General features: G+C 43.8%; 1 protein-coding gene across 1 annotated transcript in view; it reads left to right on the top strand.

Moving 5' to 3' along the window:
• Positions 1-6,057: 6,057 nt before the first annotated feature.
• The window catches only part of OSBPL2 (oxysterol binding protein like 2), a 71,801-nt gene continuing 57,879 nt past the window's right edge, over positions 6,058-19,979 (top strand). Inside the window, exon 1 of the mRNA XM_073580959.1 lies at positions 6,058-6,179. The gene's annotated coding sequence lies outside the window, so the exon portion shown is untranslated. The remainder of the gene's footprint in view (positions 6,180-19,979) is intronic.

Raw genomic sequence — 19,979 nt, 5'->3', positions numbered from 1 at the left:
AGCTTAAAAAATTATTTTAAAAATCTGAAATGTTGGCCTACTGACATTATGTTCAGTAAATGCACTCAATACTTGGTCGGGGCTCCTTTTGCATCAGTTACTGCATCAATGCAGCGTAGCATGGAGGCGATCAGCCTGTGCCACTGCTGAGGGGTTATGGAAGCCCAGGTTGCTTTGATAGCAGCCTTCAGCTCGTCTGCATAGTTGGGTCTGGTGTCTCTCATCTTCCTCTTGACAATACCCCATAGATTCTCTATGGGGGTCAGGCGAGTTTGGTTGGCCAATCAAGCACAGTGATACTGTTGTGTGTAAACCAGGTATTGGTACTGTTGGCAGTGTGGACAGGTGCCAAGTCCTGCTGGAGAATGAAATTTCTTTCTCCATAAAGCTTGTCAGCAGAGGGAAGTTTGAAGTGCTATAAAATTTCCTGGTAGATGGCTGCTCTGACTTTGGTCTTGATAAAACACAGTGGACCTACACCAGCAGATGACATGGCTCCCCAAATCATCACTGATTGTGGAAACTTCACACTAGACCTACAGCAGCTTGGATTGTGGCCTCTCCACTCTTCCTCCAGACTCTGGGACCTTGATTTCCAACTGAAATACAAAATTTACTTTTATCTGAAAACAACACCTTGGACAACTGAGCAACAGTCCAGTTCTTTTTCTCCTTGGCCCAGGTAAGACGCTTCTGGCAGTGTCTATTGGTCATGAATGGCTTGACACAAGGCCACACCTGTATCCCATGTCCTGGATCCGTCTGTGTGATGGCGCTTGAAGCAATGACTCCAGCAGCAGTCCACTCCTTGTGAATTTTCCCCAAAATTTTTGAATGGCCTTTTCTTAACAATCCTTTCAAGACTGCGGTTATACCTGTTGCTTGTGCACCTTTTTCTACCACACTTTTTCCTTCCACTCAACTTTCCATTAATAAGCTTGGATACAGCACTCTGTGAACAGCCTGTTTCTTCAGCAATGACCTTTTGTGGCTTACCCTCCTTGTGGAGTGTGTCAATGACTGCCTTCTGGACATCTGTGAAGTCAGCAGTCTTCCCCATGATTGTGGAGCCTACTGAAACAAACTAAGGGACCTTTTTAAATGCTTAGGAAGCCTTTGCAGGTGTTTCTTGATAATTATTCTAATTTATTGAGATAATGACTTTTGGGTTTTCATTGGCTGTAAGCCATAATCATCAACATTATCAGAAATACTTGAAATAGATCACTCTGTGTGTAATGACTGTGTATAATATATGAGATTCACTTTTTGTATTGAAGATCTGAAATTAACTTTTTGATGATATTCTAATTTTGTGAGAAGCACCTGTATATGCACAGTGATACCACCAGCAGAATAGTGAGTGCAGCTCTGGAGTATAATACAGGAGGTAACTCGGGATCAGTACAGGATCAGTGATGTAATGTATGTACACAGTGATTCCACCAGCAGAATAGTGAGTGCACCTCTGGAGTATAATACAGGATGTAACTCAGGATCAGTACAGGATCAGTGATGTAATGTATGTACACAGTGACTCCACCAGCAGAATAGTGAGTGCAGCTCTGGAGTATAATACAGGATGTAACTCAGGATCAGTAATGTAATGTATGTACACAGTGATTCCACCAGCAGAATAGTGAGTGCACCTCTGGAGTATAATACAGGATGTAACTCAGGATCAGTACAGGATCAGTAATGTAATGTATGTACACAGTGACTGCACCAGCAGAATAGTGAGTGCAGCTCTGGAGTATAATACAGGATGTAACTCAGGATCAGTACAGGATAAGTAAAGTAATGTATGTACACAGTGACTCCACCAGCAGAATAGTGAGTGCAGCTCTGGGATATAATACAGGATGTAACTCTGGGTCAGGACAGGATATTTAATGCATGTACACAGTGACTGCCAGCAGAATTGGGAGTTCAGCTCTGAAGTGTAAAACAGTAGGTAACTCTAGGTCAAGTTAAATAATCTGATATACTGTATATTGGATGTGATGGTCACATTAGGTCGCCACATGATCACGTTGACTAAGCACTTTAGCACTGCACTGGATGAAGATGTCACATGGTGGTTGTACTACTTGTTTTGCCAACACAGCTGTTATTCTGCTTTAACCCTTCTAGCTTGGATGAGTCAGCCACAATTTTGCTTATGATCCACGCCACTTGCAGCCTCTGTTGATGACTGATGCCGTGGCTGCTTTGGTGCCCTGGTTCCCCATCATTGGGCTGTGCCATACTGCTGTCAGTGCCGTGTGTGACACTTATAGCTGGTTATTTTAATCACACGGTGACTTGTTATACTGTGCACATACATTAGCTATAAATCTTTGCCCCGGGGGGGGCCAATGGCAGTTGCGCAGCCTGTTTTACAAGGCCGGAAGAGCAATGATTCACATATAATTGACATTTGTACGTTGAGCAGGTCAGATTGCAAAAATTCCAAGGCGATTATTGCTTTTCAATGCAGCAGGACTGCTTTTATTTATAGCGAGCCTCTGGCTTTATGACTATGCATCTCAGGGAGGACACTATGTGCCTCAACAGCTAATGAGCGCCAGAATGATAGACCCCCAGCTCTGTGCCCCCAAGTTCCAGGAAATATTTGTTGCAAAAGCCTTAAAGGGTTCTTGCACCAAAAAACAACCATTGCATAATCTCAGGGTCCCATAGAAAATAAACACAATGGATCCTGACCGTCTCACAATGCCGCACTTCCAATGATGAAATCACAGCTATGCCAATTATTTTGCCACGTGACCGCTGCAGCCAATCATCGGCGATCGCTATTGTGTAAGAACAGAATTCTGATTAGCACAGTAATGTCCACCATACTTTTACTTGTCTGCTGGCCTCTGACTTATGACTGTCACTGTATTACTTGGGATCCTTGCCATGACTTGCATCACACACAGCCCTTGAGAGTGAATGGCTACTAAGGCTGCCTGGCTAAACCATGGTTGTTTACTTTTAGGAATAGCACCCCCCTTATCTATAGGTTGTGTGTGATATTGCAGCAATGGAGCAAATGTTGCTTTAGTTGTAGTACCACAAACTGTCTGTGGACAGAGGTGGCACTGTTTTTGAAAGAATATATATATTTTTTATCTTTGCATAGACCCTTGGCTGGGAAAAAGTTGTCTGACTCAAATTGTGCAAGTACGTCTCTCTTAATTTGTCGTGACCTGTCCTTGGCCGAGATGGTCCTCGGCTTCGGCACAATTCCAGTGGATGAGAGTAGAAATAAGTGAATCGGACAAGACCCACTGGCACCTTGTCTTTTCCTCGCACATTGGGTGTGCCGTTTTAGCACATCATAATGCCATGACTGATGGGTTTAGCGCATCATTTTATCTTTCTGTCAGCAGTGGCACAGCTGGGGAATTGAAGCTATTGGATATGTTCTCACGTAGTGAATATGCTGCCATTTTATGGATGGAAAATCCACAGCCCAATACAACAGTGGCCAAGATATTTAGCCAAATGTCAGACTCTCTGCGAACAAAATTTGCTGCGTAAAATGATCTGCGGAGACTATTTTCAATCTGTTGTAACGCAAAGGCTGAAAAATCCATAGAGAATAAGTCCCCAAGTACGGACGCTTACATGGCTGCCACTCACTTTTCGAATCACATTCATCTCAATAGGATCTGAGCTGCAGGACCCAAATGCAGTCTTGGGAAAGCTCTTCAATACAAAAACTGGTATTGTTAATTTTTATTTGTTAAAGATTGAAATATCAAATTGTGAAACTGTCACCTGTTTCCAGACGTTAGACTCCCTCCTGTAGGCTCTCGTTCTGCTTCCACTCTTCTTTTAACTCAACTGTGTTTTGGTATGCGGTAAAGGGGCCTGGAAGTCAGGTTCAGTTTATTAGCTCAGCCAGCCCCCTTCTGTTTATACATCATTCATAATGGAGAAGGCAATGGACTCAGCCAGACAACCAGCCCCCTCCATCACATGCTAAAACAGTAGGGCAAAAGGGTTTGTTACTTCCTGATGCTGTGGGACCATCACAAGAAGGGATGCTTTAAAAGGGGTTTAAAATCAGGACATTGGTGCAGATTTCAAATTTAAAGTACCGTAGTTGAGCAAGTTGACGTCATTTCTATTGGCAAAAGATCCAAATTACTTTTTAGCTCCTTGAACATCCCCTTTAATTTGTCTACTAAAATTTATTTTTTTTAAAAAACAAGTGTGTACTGTAATACATATATGCCACCATATAGTAATTCTTCCAATTTTGCAAGACTACCTCCCAAACTCCATCATGTCTAGAAGAAGTGGGAATGAGTTTTCCTAATGGTACAACTCATCCTGCTTTTATCAAAAATTTGATTCAATGTCTGACGAACCGCAGACGGGAAAGGCACCTGCTATCACAGCTCCGCAGGTAGTGACCCAGCGTTACCTGCTTCTATCCAACCATCTCTCTAATTAGCCATTCTGGCCGTTTTAAGAAGCTGGGTGACATCCCTTCATGGCATACATGTGGCCTTTACATACAACCTTGGAAATAGCATTGCGCTCTATTCCCATCCATCCATCATGTCTTGCTCTTACTACACATTTCATAGCCTGGCTTATTGTGGGTGAAATCCAGTGTGAGCCTTTCAGGTGTAGGACACAAGTTAGAGATGATGGCACCGAGTTGGAGAAGACTTCACGCCGCTCATATTTATACTACCGCTGTTAGTGGCTTCAGTATTTATGGCGCTCATCCAACAATAACCACACAGGCCGCCAAAGTGTGCACCGAGCGGCACCGTGACAAAGTCTAACTGTGCGGTGTCTCCTCGGCGTGGTTAATTATTACACATGTTATTTACATCTGGTGTTTGCAGAGGATAATCGGCATTGAGTCACTATAAAGGCCGTTAATTGGCTCGATAAGATGATTACAAGGGGGCACCTTGAATAGCTGAGATTGCAGAGGAAGGGGCATCTCTTGATTTCCATGATTGCTCCTGGCAATATTGGGTGCATTTACCCTGGTATCTCTTCTCCACTAGAACCGAGGTCTTGCCAATTTTGAGGTGTGGGTGGTTTGGAGATAGCGGGTGACCTGCACCGCTGCTGATGGGTATCTGATCAAGGAGTCAGAATCAGGCAAAAGTATCGTTTCAAAGTATTCCAACTTCTTCAGGACAACCACAAGTACGGTATCTCTTTGGGTCTCCTGAAGAAGTTGGAATACTTTGAAACGTGTAAGGAACAAACCGCGCCACCAATACTGTTTTCTGATTCCTTGATCGGATACGCACCAGCAGCTCAGGTCACCGCTATATCCGAACTGCCCACATGATAAGTCAACCAGTGGAGCTGCCACAGCTGGGACCTTGTTTTGTGTCTCACGCAACACCACTAGGTGAGCGGAGCCGCCTCTTATCACTGCCCTACTCTGGATCACGCCCTATTGCACTTTCTTTGTTCCCTTAGCCAGTTCCAATTCTTGAGGTGGTCACTTCTTCAGGACACTTGGGGGGGGGGGGGGGGGGCAGTTGACCAGGAAATCATTGGAGATGTAATTGCCACCCAGAAGACGTATGTGTCGCACTTGATTCGGATGTAGTATTGTTACTCTGCTCATTTAAAGAGAAATGGGGCTGAACTGCAATACTGGAAACAACCTGCGGCCAGGTGTAGCGCTGTTTTCAGAGGAAAGCAGTCATGTTTTTCTACTCGTGCACAAAACATATCCTTATTGGGATGTTTCCAAACTTCTCTCTAGATATGGGCTGCAGCTAGAATAATGCAGAAAATAAATTAAAACATAATCCGACTGGTAATACCGGGGAATGAACACAAACCAAAGAACATGGCAGAGGCGCATTGGCTCACGTTTTAATTGGAACCGATAGAGAGCGTTTGGGGAGTTTTAAAGGGACAGCGTCCAAATTCCTTGGAAGTCCTTGGTTTGCAAAGGCTATTTGACAAGTGACAAGCTGACTTTCCTATTGCCAGTTGCTATAGGGCTACAATGCCGAGTTGCCAGGCAGTTGCTTTCCTTAGACGCAGCACATACCTGCTCCACCTGTCCGACCGCTCCTGATCCTCCACATTCTATGCAGATCACCTGAAGACGCAGAGCCGGACTGGCTGCAGTGTACAGGCCAGACGCAGACTCGGCCGCGTCCTGCTCCGCAGCCTTTCTTCCTCAGACTTTGCAGGTACTTTTTATTAATTTTCCATTTGCTCCATACTTTATTCTGAGATTCTGCTGCTTTTATTCACATATAAGTTTGTGTTAAGTTTTGACTCTTGACCGATTGAAGAATGTATGTGGATGTTAATAAGTAAAATACATGAGACTAGTTGATTTTCCATAATCATGAGGTTCACTTCAATCTTTTGTTCTCTGTTATCAGCCATATATTTTACTGGCTTCACTGGAAAGTGTCCTGAAGGACGATTGATGGTGGGGTGTAAGAGCAACCCTGTGCTGCTTTTGTGACCTTAATCACATGAGGACAGGGGGCATCTGCATAATCCTATAATAACGAGCACTTGACATCTCGGGCAAATGGATATAGTTCACAGTGGCGGAGCTATCGTGATAGTACAGTATATACTGCGCTTAGGATAGAGAATAACTTCCCGATCTAATCCACTTTCCCTCTGGAAATGGCAGGAGGATGAATTGAGCGGCGGCGTGCATGCCTTGGATATATTATAACTTCCATACTTCATGCAAACCCTTTGAATGGCTCTTTCTACAAATATTAGCAGCATATTGATAGACAATACATTTATGGCATATTTTATGGGTCCAAATTTTTATCCACTCTTTTGAAGTCGGTACATTATTTTGGAAACTTCTACTGAAAGTACCGCTTCTAACATGTATAGCTTTTAGGTCAAAAATTGGAACGGAGTTTCTAATGCAAAGCTCCAAATCCTCTGCTTAGACTTAAGTGTTAAAATTGTGGCAGCCTTTAGCCACCACTAGGGGGAGCTTATGTTAATATAGAAAACCGAATGCAAAAACTTCAAGCAACCAGAATTTTATCTTTATTGGGAATTAAAGACCTGTAACACAAAAATAAAAGTTCTGACTACTATACAGACATATTGGGAAACAAATCTGTACATATTTTAGGATCTATACACATGGTGATAAAAGGTGAAGATTGATATTTATGAGTTGTGAATCTCCTCTACTTTTATTTCTAGCACAAAACTAAGATATGTCAATGCATTTGCTCATTTGGGAAGAACTACTAAGGGGACCATGGGGTTTCATTAGTCCCTGCTGCCTTTTAGTTCTGATGACTGTTAAGGTGCCCAGGGGGCAGAACTCCACAGATTTCTATTGATGTCTAGTTCAAGATGGCGTCCTAAGACCTCATCCAGCGCATACGTGTTGTGATATGACAGCGGTACGTGGAGTCCTCGCCTTTATTGCAGAATGACTAGTCACTCTCACTCTATAATGAGTCACTCAGTACCTGTAATCTGGGGAAACCTGTTTGAGTGATAACATAAAATGCCGTCCCTGGTGTCACCAGCCACTCCACGTGTGAGACCTGCCCGGCCTCACCAGACGTCTGCTCCATACCGCGCGATTCAGGGTGTTATTTGCGTTCTTTCCTGGAAATGATTCTTTACTGAAGATCTTGACTGATAAGCTGCCGCACAAAACCAACCACATTGATGAGAAAGGTAATGGGGGTTGTAGCATAAATGTCATTTATCGCCTATCAACAGGATAATTGCCGAGGGTCCCACTGATTCCAAGAACTGGGATCTGGAGTGTCCCATGAATGGAGCGATGATCCCATGTGCATGCCACCATTCCTTCTCTCTGGATCGGAAGGAGGTCCCCCAGTGAACAGCTTATTACCTATATTGGGGATAGCTGATAGCTTGCATTTATGGACCCCTGGAAGGGATTTTTCTCCTTCTAATAGGTCCAGAGGACAAACGATCCTTAATGCAAAGTGACATTAGTTTAGCACCTCTGTGAACTATTACCAGAAATTCTGAGTTATTGGACCCTCACAGAACCTTCTGGCTCATTTTGACCCCATCAGACACACTCTCTGGACCTTCCTCTTAGTCAGCGGACAGGGGATAAGCAATGAACATCATATAATACAGCATTTCCGCTGCCATGAACACTTGTTTTGGGATTACTCCCTCGATATGAGTTTGGTATATTTTTCTGACCATTCGTCTGATAATACAGAATATTTGATAGTTCGGCACCGACCAGACTCGGGAACATCCCAGAACATGCATCCATTGGCTGTGCTAAATGAGCAACACATTTCTTGTTTGCTCATTATTGTTAACAGAAATTGAGAAAAATATATTTTTTGGTGGAATAGATGAGGAAATCTGCAAAGAAAGGAAAAAAACAGACTACAGGCCTAGATCCGTTGCCTCCATTTTTGGCACATCCATGTACTATAGCTACCGCACCCTTGTGATGTAAAGGCCAGGATAAACATTTTTGTCATATTTGTACGTTCTTTTAAGTAATTGCTCAGGACTAGGTGAAAGTGTCAGAATGCATGTAAAAAAGTGAAAGGTCAACAAAGATAAAAAAAAAGTACAAAAGGAGGTGGTTTATTGTAAACCCTGCACAAAAAGTGGGTCCATAACCTTCCTAATCCTTCGAACCAGAAGCCTTATGGACAAATTGTGACTTCTCACGAAAGTAACCTGTGACCCTTTGTGCCGTGCTCTTACAGTTAGGTCTATATATTTGGACAGAGTAAACATTTTTCTAATTTTGGTTCTAGACATTACCAAAATGAATTTTAAAACAATTCAGATGCAGTTGAAGTTCAGACTTTCAGCTTTCATTTGAGGGTATCCACATTAAAATTGGATGAAGGGTTTAGGAGTTTCAGAGGGTTCACTGCACGGTGCAAGCCACTCATAAGCATCAAGAATCAAAAGGCTAGACTGGACTTTGCTAAAAAAAAAACATATAAAAAAGCCAGCACAGTTCTGGAAGAACATTCTTTGGACAAATGAAACGAAGATCAACCTCTACCAGAATGATGGAAGGAGAAAAGTATGGCGAAGGTGTGGTACAGCTCATGATCCAAAGCATACCACATCATCTGTAAAGCATGGCGGTGGCAGTATGATGGCTTGGGCATCCATGGCAACCAGTGGCACTGGGTCACTAGTGTTTATTGATGATGTGCCACAGGACAGAAGCAGCCGAATGAATTCTGAGGTATTCAGAGCCATACTGTGTGCTCAGATCCAGCCAAATGCAGCCAAACTGATTGGTCGTCGTTTCATACTACAGATGGACAATGACCCAAAACATAAAGCCAAAGCAACCCAGGAGTTTATTAAAGCAAAGAAGTGGAATATTCTTGAATGGCCAAGTCAGTCACCTGATAACTCAATTGAGCATGCTTTTCACTTGTTAAAGACTAAACTTCAGATAGAAAGGCCCACAAACAAACAGCAACTGAAAACCACCGCAGTGAAGGCCTGTCAGAGCATCAAAAAGGAGGAAACACAGCGTCTGGTGATGTCCATGAGGTCAAGACTTCAGGCAGTCATTGCCAACAAAGGGTTTTCAACCAAGTACTAGAAATGAACATTTTATTTACAATTATTTAATCTGTCCAATTACTTTTGGTCCCTTTAAAAACAGGGTGGCAGATGTTAAGGAGCTGAAACTCCTAAACCCTTCATCCAATTTTAATGTGGATACGCTCAAATGAAAGCTGAAAGTCTGAACTTCAACTGCATCTGAATTGTTTTGTTTAACCCCTTAATGACAAGGGGTATTTTTGGTTTTGCATTTTCATTTTTCCCTCCCCTTCTTTCCAGAGCCATAACTTTTTTATTTTTCCGTCTATATGGCCATGTGAGGGCTTATTTTTTGTGGGGCGAGTTGTACTTTTAAATGACACCATTGGTTTTACCATGTCGTGTGCTCGAAAACGGGAAAAAAATTCCAAGTGCGGTGAAATTGCAAAAAAAAAGTGCAATCCCACACTTGTTTTTTACTTGGCTTTTTTGCTAGGTTCACTAGATGCTAACTCTGACCTGCCATTCTGATTCACCAGGTCAGTACGAGTTCATAGACACCAAACATGTCTATGTCCTCTTTTATCTAAGTGGTGAAAAAAAATTCCAAAGTTTGCTTAAAAAAAAAAAAAAATTGCGCAATTTTCCGAGACCTGTAGCGTATCCACTTTTCATGATCTGGGGTCGGGTGAGGGCTTATTTTTTCCGTGCCGGGTTGACATTTTTAATGATGCCACTTTTGTTCACATACGTTCTTTTGATCGCCCGTTATTTCATTTTAATGCAATGTCTTGGCGACCAAAAAAACGTAATTCTGGCGTTTTGAATTTTTTTTTAGGACTTAGGGGGGCTTAGCCCATATGCTGCACAGCTGTTCCTGTATACAATTCCCGTTACTTGGTTGTGGCGTTCGGTAACTGCTGTTCCTGCTTGCATTTTGCATCCTGCCACTATGTGTTGGACTGTTTCTGAGGTTTCTTTGCATAGCCTGCACCTTGGGTCTTGTCTTGTGGGATAGATTCCTGCTTATATGGATCTGGTACTTAGTGCTTGCTCTTGTGCCGCTGTGATTAGTGCCTCTGTGCTGTCTCGGAGTCCAGCTTTCTCCAGCATTGGTAGGATTTCTCCATGTCAGCCACCTCCATTATCTGTCGATGGTACATCCCATGCAGCGGCTTGTCTTGCCATGGCGCTTCATGTTCCTGGTCTTTCTTCCAGATCTGTTGTTGTTGCTGCCTTAGTCATTCTCTCAGCATCTCATCTTTTGGTGCCATTTTTCTGATATATTCGTGGATACTCCTTGTTTCATCCGCGATGGTGGCTTGGATGCTTATCAAGCCTCGACCACCCTCCTTTCTGTTGGTATACAATCTTTGGGTGCTAGACTTGTGGAGACCTCCATGCATTGTGAGGAGCTTTGGTGTCTTCACATCTGCAGCTTCCATCTCTTCTTTTGGCCAGCACACTGTGCCAGCAGGGTATCTGATAACTTTCAGGGCATATGTATTGATGTGGCGGATTTTATTCTTCCCATTGAGCTGACTCTTCAGGACCTGTCTTACCCTTTGATGATATTTGGATGTTGCTGCTTTTCTTGCCTCCTCATCATGGTTACCGTATCCCTGTGGGATGCCGAAGTACATGTAGCATGTCTGTACATCTGCTATGTGCCCTGCTGGTAATTCCACTCCATCGGTCTTGACTACCTTGCCTTTCTTTATTACCAGCCGGCCGCACTTCTCCAGTCCAAAGGATATCCCGATATCTTCACTTTAGATCCTTGTCAGAGTGGATCAGTGAATCAATGTCTCGTTCGTTTTTCACATACAGCTTGATATCATCCATGTAGAGGAGGTGGCTGATGGTGATTCCACTCTTGAACTTGTATTCATAGCCAGACACTGTAATTATCTGACTGAGTGGGTTCAAGCCTATGCAGAACAGCAATGGGGGGGGACAGTGCATCACCTTGGTACAGTGCCTACAAGTAGTATTCAACCCCCTGCAGATTTAGAAGGTTTGATAAGATGCAAATAAGTTAGAGCCTTCAAACTTCACACAAGAGCTGGATTTATTAACAGATGCATAAATCTTACAAACCAAAAAGTTATGTTGCTCAGTTAAATTTTAATAAATTTTAAACATAAAAGTGTGGGTCAATTATTATTCAACCCCTAGGTTTAATATTTTGTGGAATAACCCTTGTTTGCAATTACAGCTAATAATCGTCTTTTATAAGACCTGATCAGGCCGGCACAGGTCTCTGGAGTTATCTTGGCCCACTCCTCCATGCAGATCTTCTCCAAGTTATCTAGGTTCTTTGGGTGTCTCATGTGGACTTTAATCTTGAGCTCCTTCCACAAGTTTTCAATTGGGTTAAGGTCAGGAGACTGACTAGGCCACTCCAACACCTTGATTTTTTGCCTCTTGAACCAGGCCTTGGTTTTCTTGGCTGTGTGTTTTGGGTCGTTGTCTTGTTGGAAGATGAAATGACGACCCATCTTAAGATCCTTGATGGAGGAGCGGAGGTTCTTGGCCAAAATCTCCAGGTAGGCCATGCTATCCATCTTCCCATGGATGCGGACCAGATGGCCAGGCCCCTTGGCTGAGAAACAGCCCCACAGCATGATGCTGCCACCACCATGCTTGACTGTAGGGATGGTATTCTTGGGGTCGTATGCAGTGCCATCCAGTCTCCAAATGTCACGTGTGTGGTTGGCACCAAAGATCTCAATCTTGGTCTCATCAGACCAGAGAACCTTGAACCAGTCTGTCTCAGATTCCTCCAAGTGATCATGAGCAAACTGTAGACGAGCCTTGACATGACGCTTTGAAAGTAAAGGTACCTTACGGGCTCGTCTGGAACGGAGACCATTGCGGTGGAGTACGTTACTTATGATATTGACTGAAACCAATGTCCCCACTGCCATGAGATCTTCCCGGAGCTCCTTCCTTGTTGTCCTTGGGTTAGCCTTGACTCTTCGGACAAGCCTGGCCTCGGCACGGGAGGAAACTTTCAAAGGCTGTCCAGGCCGTGGAAGGCTAACAGTAGTTCCATAAGCCTTCCACTTCCGGATGATGCTCCCAACAGTGGAGACAGGTAGGCCCAACTCCTTGGAAAGGGTTTTGTACCCCTTGCCAGCCTTATGACCCTCCACGATCTTGTCTCTGACGGCCTTGGAATGCTCCTTTGTCTTTCCCATGTTGACCATGTATGAGTGCTGTTCACAAGTTTGGGGAGGGTCTTAAATAGTCAGAAAAGGCTGGAAAAAGAGATAATTAATCCAAACATGTGAAGCTCATTGTTCTTTGTGCCTGAAATACTTCTTAATACTTTAGGGGAACCAAACAGAATTCTGGTGGTTTGAGGGGTTGAATAATAAATGACCCTCTGAATAAACTTTTCACAATTTAAAAAAAAATTAAACAAAGAAATAACATTCTTTTTTGCTGCAGTGCATTTCACACTTCCAGGCTGATCTACAGTCCAAATGTCACAATGCCAAGTTAATTCCGAATGTGTAAACCTGCTAAATCTGCTGGGGGTTGAATACTACTTGTAGGCACTGTATATGCTGCATTTGATGGTCACTTGTGCTAGTGGTCTTGCGTTCACTTCCAGTGTTGTTCTCCATAGCCCCATTGAGTTTCTGAGGAAGGTTCTTAATTTTCTGTTGACATTCTAGAGAGCCAAGCATTCACAGATCCATGTGTGTGGCATTGAGTCATAGGCTTTCCTGTAGTCAATCCAGGCTGTGCTGAGCCCTGTCTGTCTGGATCTTGAGTCTTGAGCGACTGATCTATCTAATATGCCTTTCTGAGCTGGATTCATGCACTGGTTCATATGGTTCTGTAGCTTGGTGGCTATGATATCTGACAGGAGTTCCCATGTTGTTGTAAGGCAGGTTATTGGGCAGTAGTTGGATGGAACTGTTGCTTTGTGAGGATCCTTCATGATCAGCACTGTTCTCCCTTGTGTTAGCCAGGCTGGTTGGTGGCCTGCTTCTAGCAGTTGGTTTATCTGCTTTTCCATGCTTTCATGTACCCTGTTAATTTCTTTAGCCAGTAGGTGTGAATCATGTCTGGGCCAGGTACTGTCCAGCTCTTCATGTCTTGACCTGGTGTTGGATGTCTGCTTCTGTAATGGTGGCTGCTTCTTGCTCTAGGTGGATGCTGTTTCATTCTCAGATCTTGCAGCCACATTGCGCTGGTGTTGTTTGTTTTTTCTTTTTCCCATATGTTCTTCCAGTATTGTTCAGTCTCTGCTATTGGTGGAGTTGCTGCCTTTGTGCTGCTACTCTGTAGTTGGGAGTACACTTTGGATGGTATTCACTATTCTGCTGGTGGAGTCACTGTGTACATGCATTACATTACTTATCCTGTACTGATCCTGAGTTACATCCTGTATTATACTCCAGAGCTGCACTCACTATTCTACTGGTGCAGTCACTGTGTACATACATTACATTACTTATCCTGAATTGATCCTGAGTTACATCCTGTATTATACTCCAGAGCTGCACTCACTATTCTGCTGGTGCAGTCACTGTGTACATACATTACATTACTTATCCTGTACTGATCCTGAGTTACATCCTGTATTATACTCCAGAGCTGCACTCACTATTCTGCTGGTGCAGTCACTGTGTACATACATTACATTACTTATCCTGTAGTGATCCTGAGTTACATCCTGTATTATACTCCAGAGCTGCACTCACTATTCTGCTGGTGGAGTCACTGTGTACATACATTACATTACTTATCCTGTACTGATCCTGAGTTACATCCTGTATTATACTCCAGAGCTGCACTCACTATTCTGCTGGTGGAGTCACTGTGTACATGCATTACATTACTTATCCTGTACTGATCCTGAGTTACATCCTGTATTATACTGCAGAGCTGCACTCACTATTCTGCTGGTTGGGTCACTGTGTACATACATTACATTACTTATCCTGTACTGATCCTGTGTTACATCCTGTATTATACTCCAGAGCTGCACTCATCATTCTCTTTGATGTTGAAAACTGTCAGCAAGCTTTATGTTCCTGAGCCCTCATAATACCCGGGTAACAGTGGCATTGTTTCCTACATCGGATGTCTCAGAATACAGTTCATCAGTGTGAACTATGCAGACACTGAACAAGCAGGTGATGCAGAGAGATTTCAGCTTTTCTTCTGCAGAGCTGTGATTGGATTTTCCTTTAATAGATGTAGGTATGGCTTCTCTACTTAATGAATCATGTCTTGTCTCCTCTGCACTTAGCACAGAGTACCCACATTTACCTTCAGTGCGTAGCCTTGGCTCCGTGTATATTGTTACCTCCTTACAATACCCTCGGCTCTTCTGTATTCATGCGAGCCATCCCTGGCTTTTTGTGAGCCGCATTTCTGATGTTCTCGGACCCTATGTACTATGACGCTGGCCTGCCCAGTCCTTATCTCAGCCAATTTCTTTTTAGATGTTTTTTTTTCCCCTGAATTGACAACAGAGGAGCTTTCAGCCCCATCATTAGAAGTCAGGATTTAGGATGCTCTCTGAAATTTTCCATTCTGAGATGTTACGGGGGCTCTCAATCAGTGATGGGAAGGAGGCACGGCGTCTTCTCCAAAAAAGAAACCAAACCTAAATCTAACTCGCCTCTTTCCGCTTTTCTGCTTCTACCTGACCATAGACACTTTTTTTTTGGAGGGGATCTTGACAAGTTACACAACCCATAGGGGTCTGACTGATGACCTGTAATGGGCATCTCTGAGGTGTAACTAGGTTTGCTGTCATCTCGGGCAGTGGCTCCATTCTGACCAGTGTACATCTGCATAGCTTCCCTTATCATTGATTCCCAACACCCATGTAACATGCCCACCATCAATGCCCTTCTCCAGCACCTCCTGTTTGACACATAGGTGGTGTCAGGGTTAGTTTGTAGCTGTATATCTTCCCCCCTACTAACATTAGCTGATGGTAAACATTTTTTGATAATTCTCTATGGTCAGTGTTAATTTACCTTAATCTAAATTCAGAGCCCCTCACCCACCCTGCTGCCTAATAACTGAAGGGCCATTGATATTTTAGTTCAGCAATGATTCTCATCTGTGTCATGAATGTCTGTGCTGTCTTGTGTATAAATATGTGACTTCAGATTTTGTATTAGCCTAGCCTGATGAAGAGACCTGAGTAGTCTGGAAAGCTTGCAATGTGTTACCATCTTTTCAGTTAGCCATTAAAAGTATCAACCACTGAGGACTCTCAATTCTGAATATTCTTCTATCTACTGGCTAACACTGTACAAAGATATATATCTTTCCTGTATTGTAATATCCAACACGTCCAGTAGACGAGAGTGGCGCTGTCTTGGACCAAAGCAGCGATTTTTTTTTTTTTTTTTTTTTTTATTATTATTATTCCTGTAAAACTTAAATAGCCAAATGCTCATGTCCATTTTAAAAGAAGATAAGCAGCTGCCAATAGAGCCTGGCACTGCCTATTATCAGGGTAAGAATAGATCCAACAGGCAAAAAAAGGGATAATTACAATATATTGATGGTAGAATCTCCTAGCTGTGGGGGATTAAAAGGGGTTAAATTGAAATGTATCCAGGGAGGTCAGGATGTGATGGCCGGGTCCTTATTGCTCAATACTCCAGGGCCATAGCCAGTGCATTATACTGAGATCTGCAGCTGCATGTAACATATAATCTGCTTCTAACATTACAGGACATTCACTTCTGCCTTTCACAGAATTATCTTTATCCTCCTGGAGCTCTTTTAGGTCACAGGCAGCACATGTGAGACAGGATCTTCTAAGGGTTAATGACCCAGTTTTTCAGGCCCCTGTAAGCACTTATAAGTCGTTGTTTCCCATGTTTGTGCACCATTCTACACAATTCCCATTCAGCATTGTAATACAAGAGGTGACAAGTTTCAACTAGCTTTGCCAGGAAAGGACGTACCGTACTTTTCGGACTATAAGAAGCACTGGACGATAAAACGCGCGCTTTAGAGGAGGAAATTAAGGGAAAACAATTTAAGCAAAAAATGTGGTCAATTCTCTACTTAATATCCCCTATCCTGGTATATATGGTCCCCCTCATCCCCATCCTGGTACACATGGCCCCCTCATCCCTACTCTGGTATGCATGGCCCCCTCATCCCTATCCTCGTATGCATGGATCCCTAATTCCTATCCTGGCAGAAATGATCGCCCTCATCCCTATCCTGGTATATGCATGGCCCCATCCCTATCCTGGTATATGCATGGCCCCATCCCTATCCTGGTATATGCATGGCCCCATCCCTATCCTGGTATATGCATGGCCCCATCCCTATCCTGGTATATGCATGGCCCCATCCCCATCCTAATATGCATGGCCCCCATCTCTTCCTAGTATGCATGGCCCCATCCCTATTCTGATATGATTGACCCCTTGTATGCATGACCCCATCCTTATCCTGGTATGATTGGCCCCATCCCAGTCATGGTATGCATGGTCCCATCCTTATCCTGGTATGATTGGCCCCATCCCAGTCATGGTATGCATGGTCCCATCCTTATCCTGGTATGCATGACCCCATCCTTATCCTGGTATGATTGACCCCATCCCAGTCCTGGTATGCATGGCCCCATCAGAAACATAAAAAAAAAACAAAAACCATTGCACTTATCTTCCTGCGCTCCATCGCAGTGTCTTGTTCTGGTGCCAGCAATTGCTTTATGCTTGTAAGCAGCGCATGGCAGGGACATCATGCGCTGCTCACAAGCAGAGCATAGCTGCCGGAATACTCGCCAGAACATCAGTAGCGCACACAGTGTCAGCCACCGTGGCTTCCTGCTGCTGTCGGTAGTCACGTGGCACACGTGACTGCCGGCAGCAGCAGGAAGCCGCGGTGGCTGACACTGCGCTACTGAAGAGCAATGAATACTCACTGCTCTCTGCGTGCACAGTTCCGGCGAGTATTCTGGCAGCTGTGCCCTGCTTGTGAGCAGCGCATGATGTCCCTCCCTGCCATGCGCTGCTTACAAGCATAAAGCAATTGCTGGCAACGGAGTAGGACGCTGCGAGGGAGTTCCAGGTAGTAAGTGTAATGGTTGTGGTTTTTTAAATGTTTTTTTGATGGAGCCATGCATACCAGGATGGGGGGTGGGGGGAAATCATACCAAGATACTATTGTTAAAGAGAAAAGAATATTCATTGACCTCCACGCCCATGGGCATGGAATGCAGTGAATATTCATTTCTCTTTAGCAGTGGGAACAGGAGTTAGCTGCAGCCCCCGACTCCAGCCTCCTGTGACCCGCTGCTCCTGAGGTGTACATCCGGACTATAAGACGCACACCCGATTTTCCTCCACATTTTTTTATAGTCCGTAAAATACAGTAATTAAAAAAAAACAACTGAATATTCGATTTTTCCAGCGTGTCAGGAAAGGCCGACTCGGGGGATTTTAGCATGGTGACTTTTAAAGACACTTTTATGGCTGATCTTAACCTATGTAGTTGACCTGTAAGACATTATCATCATGCACACAGCGCAGTGGAAGGGGAGCCAGTACAGAAGCCTGTGAAGTTTCTGCAGCTACGCTGTACTCTGTGCCACCATATGGTGCCATGATATTAGGCTGAGACCCTACCTACGCTATATTATCCTAGCAGTGGTTTGACACTTTAGGCGTAGTGTGTAATGCTGACTGTGCAGCCAAACGTGTGCTGTATTACAACTCCTGGCTACGGAAAGCTGTAATACTGCCACGTGCATCAAGCTAAAATGGGACACATGGCTGAATATATTAGAGCGATATAGAAGGACAAAATTAATCAGCTCACCACGTCAAGGTAAAAATAGTATATTGTTGGGTGTGGTGTACGGGCAAAGGTGTGGGCCGGTTACCAGATGTGAATAAGGTAATATTCTAGGAGACAACTCGGGGTTCAGAGGCTTCTATGTCTATTTTTTGTTTTAAAAGGAAATTTTCTGAAATTTTTAACCAAATTATGTATTTTACAAGTGTGGTGACTATTAGGATAAGCCTGGCATCTGTCTGATGTTTGAGCACAGCAATGTCGAGCAGAAAGCATATTGAAATACTCTCCGGTGTCAATTACTTGACTAAGGAAATGTAGATTAAAAGCCTAATTAGAGCAGAAATGCTACAAGCACTGTATGTAATCCCCAGTGCTTCAGAAAGTGAGGCAGAACAGGGAATATCAATATGGCTAAGGCCTGTTTCACACATCCGTTTGTGTCCATCAGTCAAAATCCACCGATTTGCAAAAAAAAAAACGGAACCGCCATTTTTCTTGGCGGATCCGTTTTTTTTCCCATTGAGTTGCATTACCGGCGGATCTTGACGGATGGCCATCCGTTGGATCTGTTTTTTTGCGGATCCGCCAAAATTTTGACGACCGCCGACATGCCCGAACGGAGCATGTGTTTTTTCGGGCGGCCGGATTCGCATTTCTCACTGTGCATGCCCGAAAGACTTCACTCAGCTGCAAATTTAACCCTAAACTCTGTTCTGGCGGGTGAAAAATTCTCTCTCTCTCTCGCCTGTTTCACACATCAGTTTTTTGGTCAGTCATAATCTGCTAAAATGGCGGATAACGGATCCGTTCCTACACTGACCACAACGTTTGGCACCGGACTGTTATTTTAACGGATCCGCTGCCTGGGGAAGGAGAGAGAGAGAATTTTTCGGACATCAAAATTTTGTCGGATCCGCAAAAACACGGATCCAACAGATGGCCATTCGTCAAGATCCGCCGGTAATGCAACTCAATGGGGAAAAAAACGGATCCACCAAGAAAAATGGCGGATCCGTTTTTTTTTTGCAAAACGGTGGATTTTGACTGATGGACACAAACGGATGTGTGAAACAGGCCTAAGCCATAATCTGCCCAGAGAATGACTTGCTATGCTGCATGCTGTCTGTAGCTTCGAAACCTGACCAAGGCGGATTGTCAGATTCAAGTTATTTCTGTGACCATTGTGGGTTTTTCTGTCATTAAACAAGGGGTACCAACAATTTTGACCACGTCTGTATGTACGTGTGTATATACTCGGGGGGGGGGGGCTGAAAAGTTCGAGGCCCACCCATGAAATCTTTTTTGCATGGTCTTGTTTTGCAATGCAATATGGTATTTAGTTAATTGAATGGTCTCATGAGCAATCTGGATTTATTTTGATTTTTTTTGTTTCCATTACAGCATTTTAAAGTTGGGTCGCAAGGATGAAATATGGAAATGGAGAAGTTAGCAAAGTTCACACATCGGCTGTTGCAATGGCTGCAATTCCACCTTCCACCAAGGTGCTTTTTCATCTGTGGGAATAGGTGATAGTCCGAGGGAGCCAAATCAGGGGAATAGGGTGGGTGCTGAAGCAGCTGGAAACCACAGGAGTGAATTGCAGCAGCTGATGTGTGAACTTTGCCAACTTCTCCATTTCCATATTTCATCCTTGCGACCCA

The sequence above is a fragment of the Dendrobates tinctorius genome, unplaced genomic scaffold (genome assembly GCF_039654945.1).
Source record: "Dendrobates tinctorius isolate UK_male_01 unplaced genomic scaffold, ASM3965494v1 ptg000065l, whole genome shotgun sequence".
NCBI lineage: Eukaryota > Metazoa > Chordata > Amphibia > Anura > Dendrobatidae > Dendrobates > Dendrobates tinctorius.
Note: the sequence above shows the minus strand (reverse complement) of the source record. Positions and strands in the feature narration are given on the sequence as shown.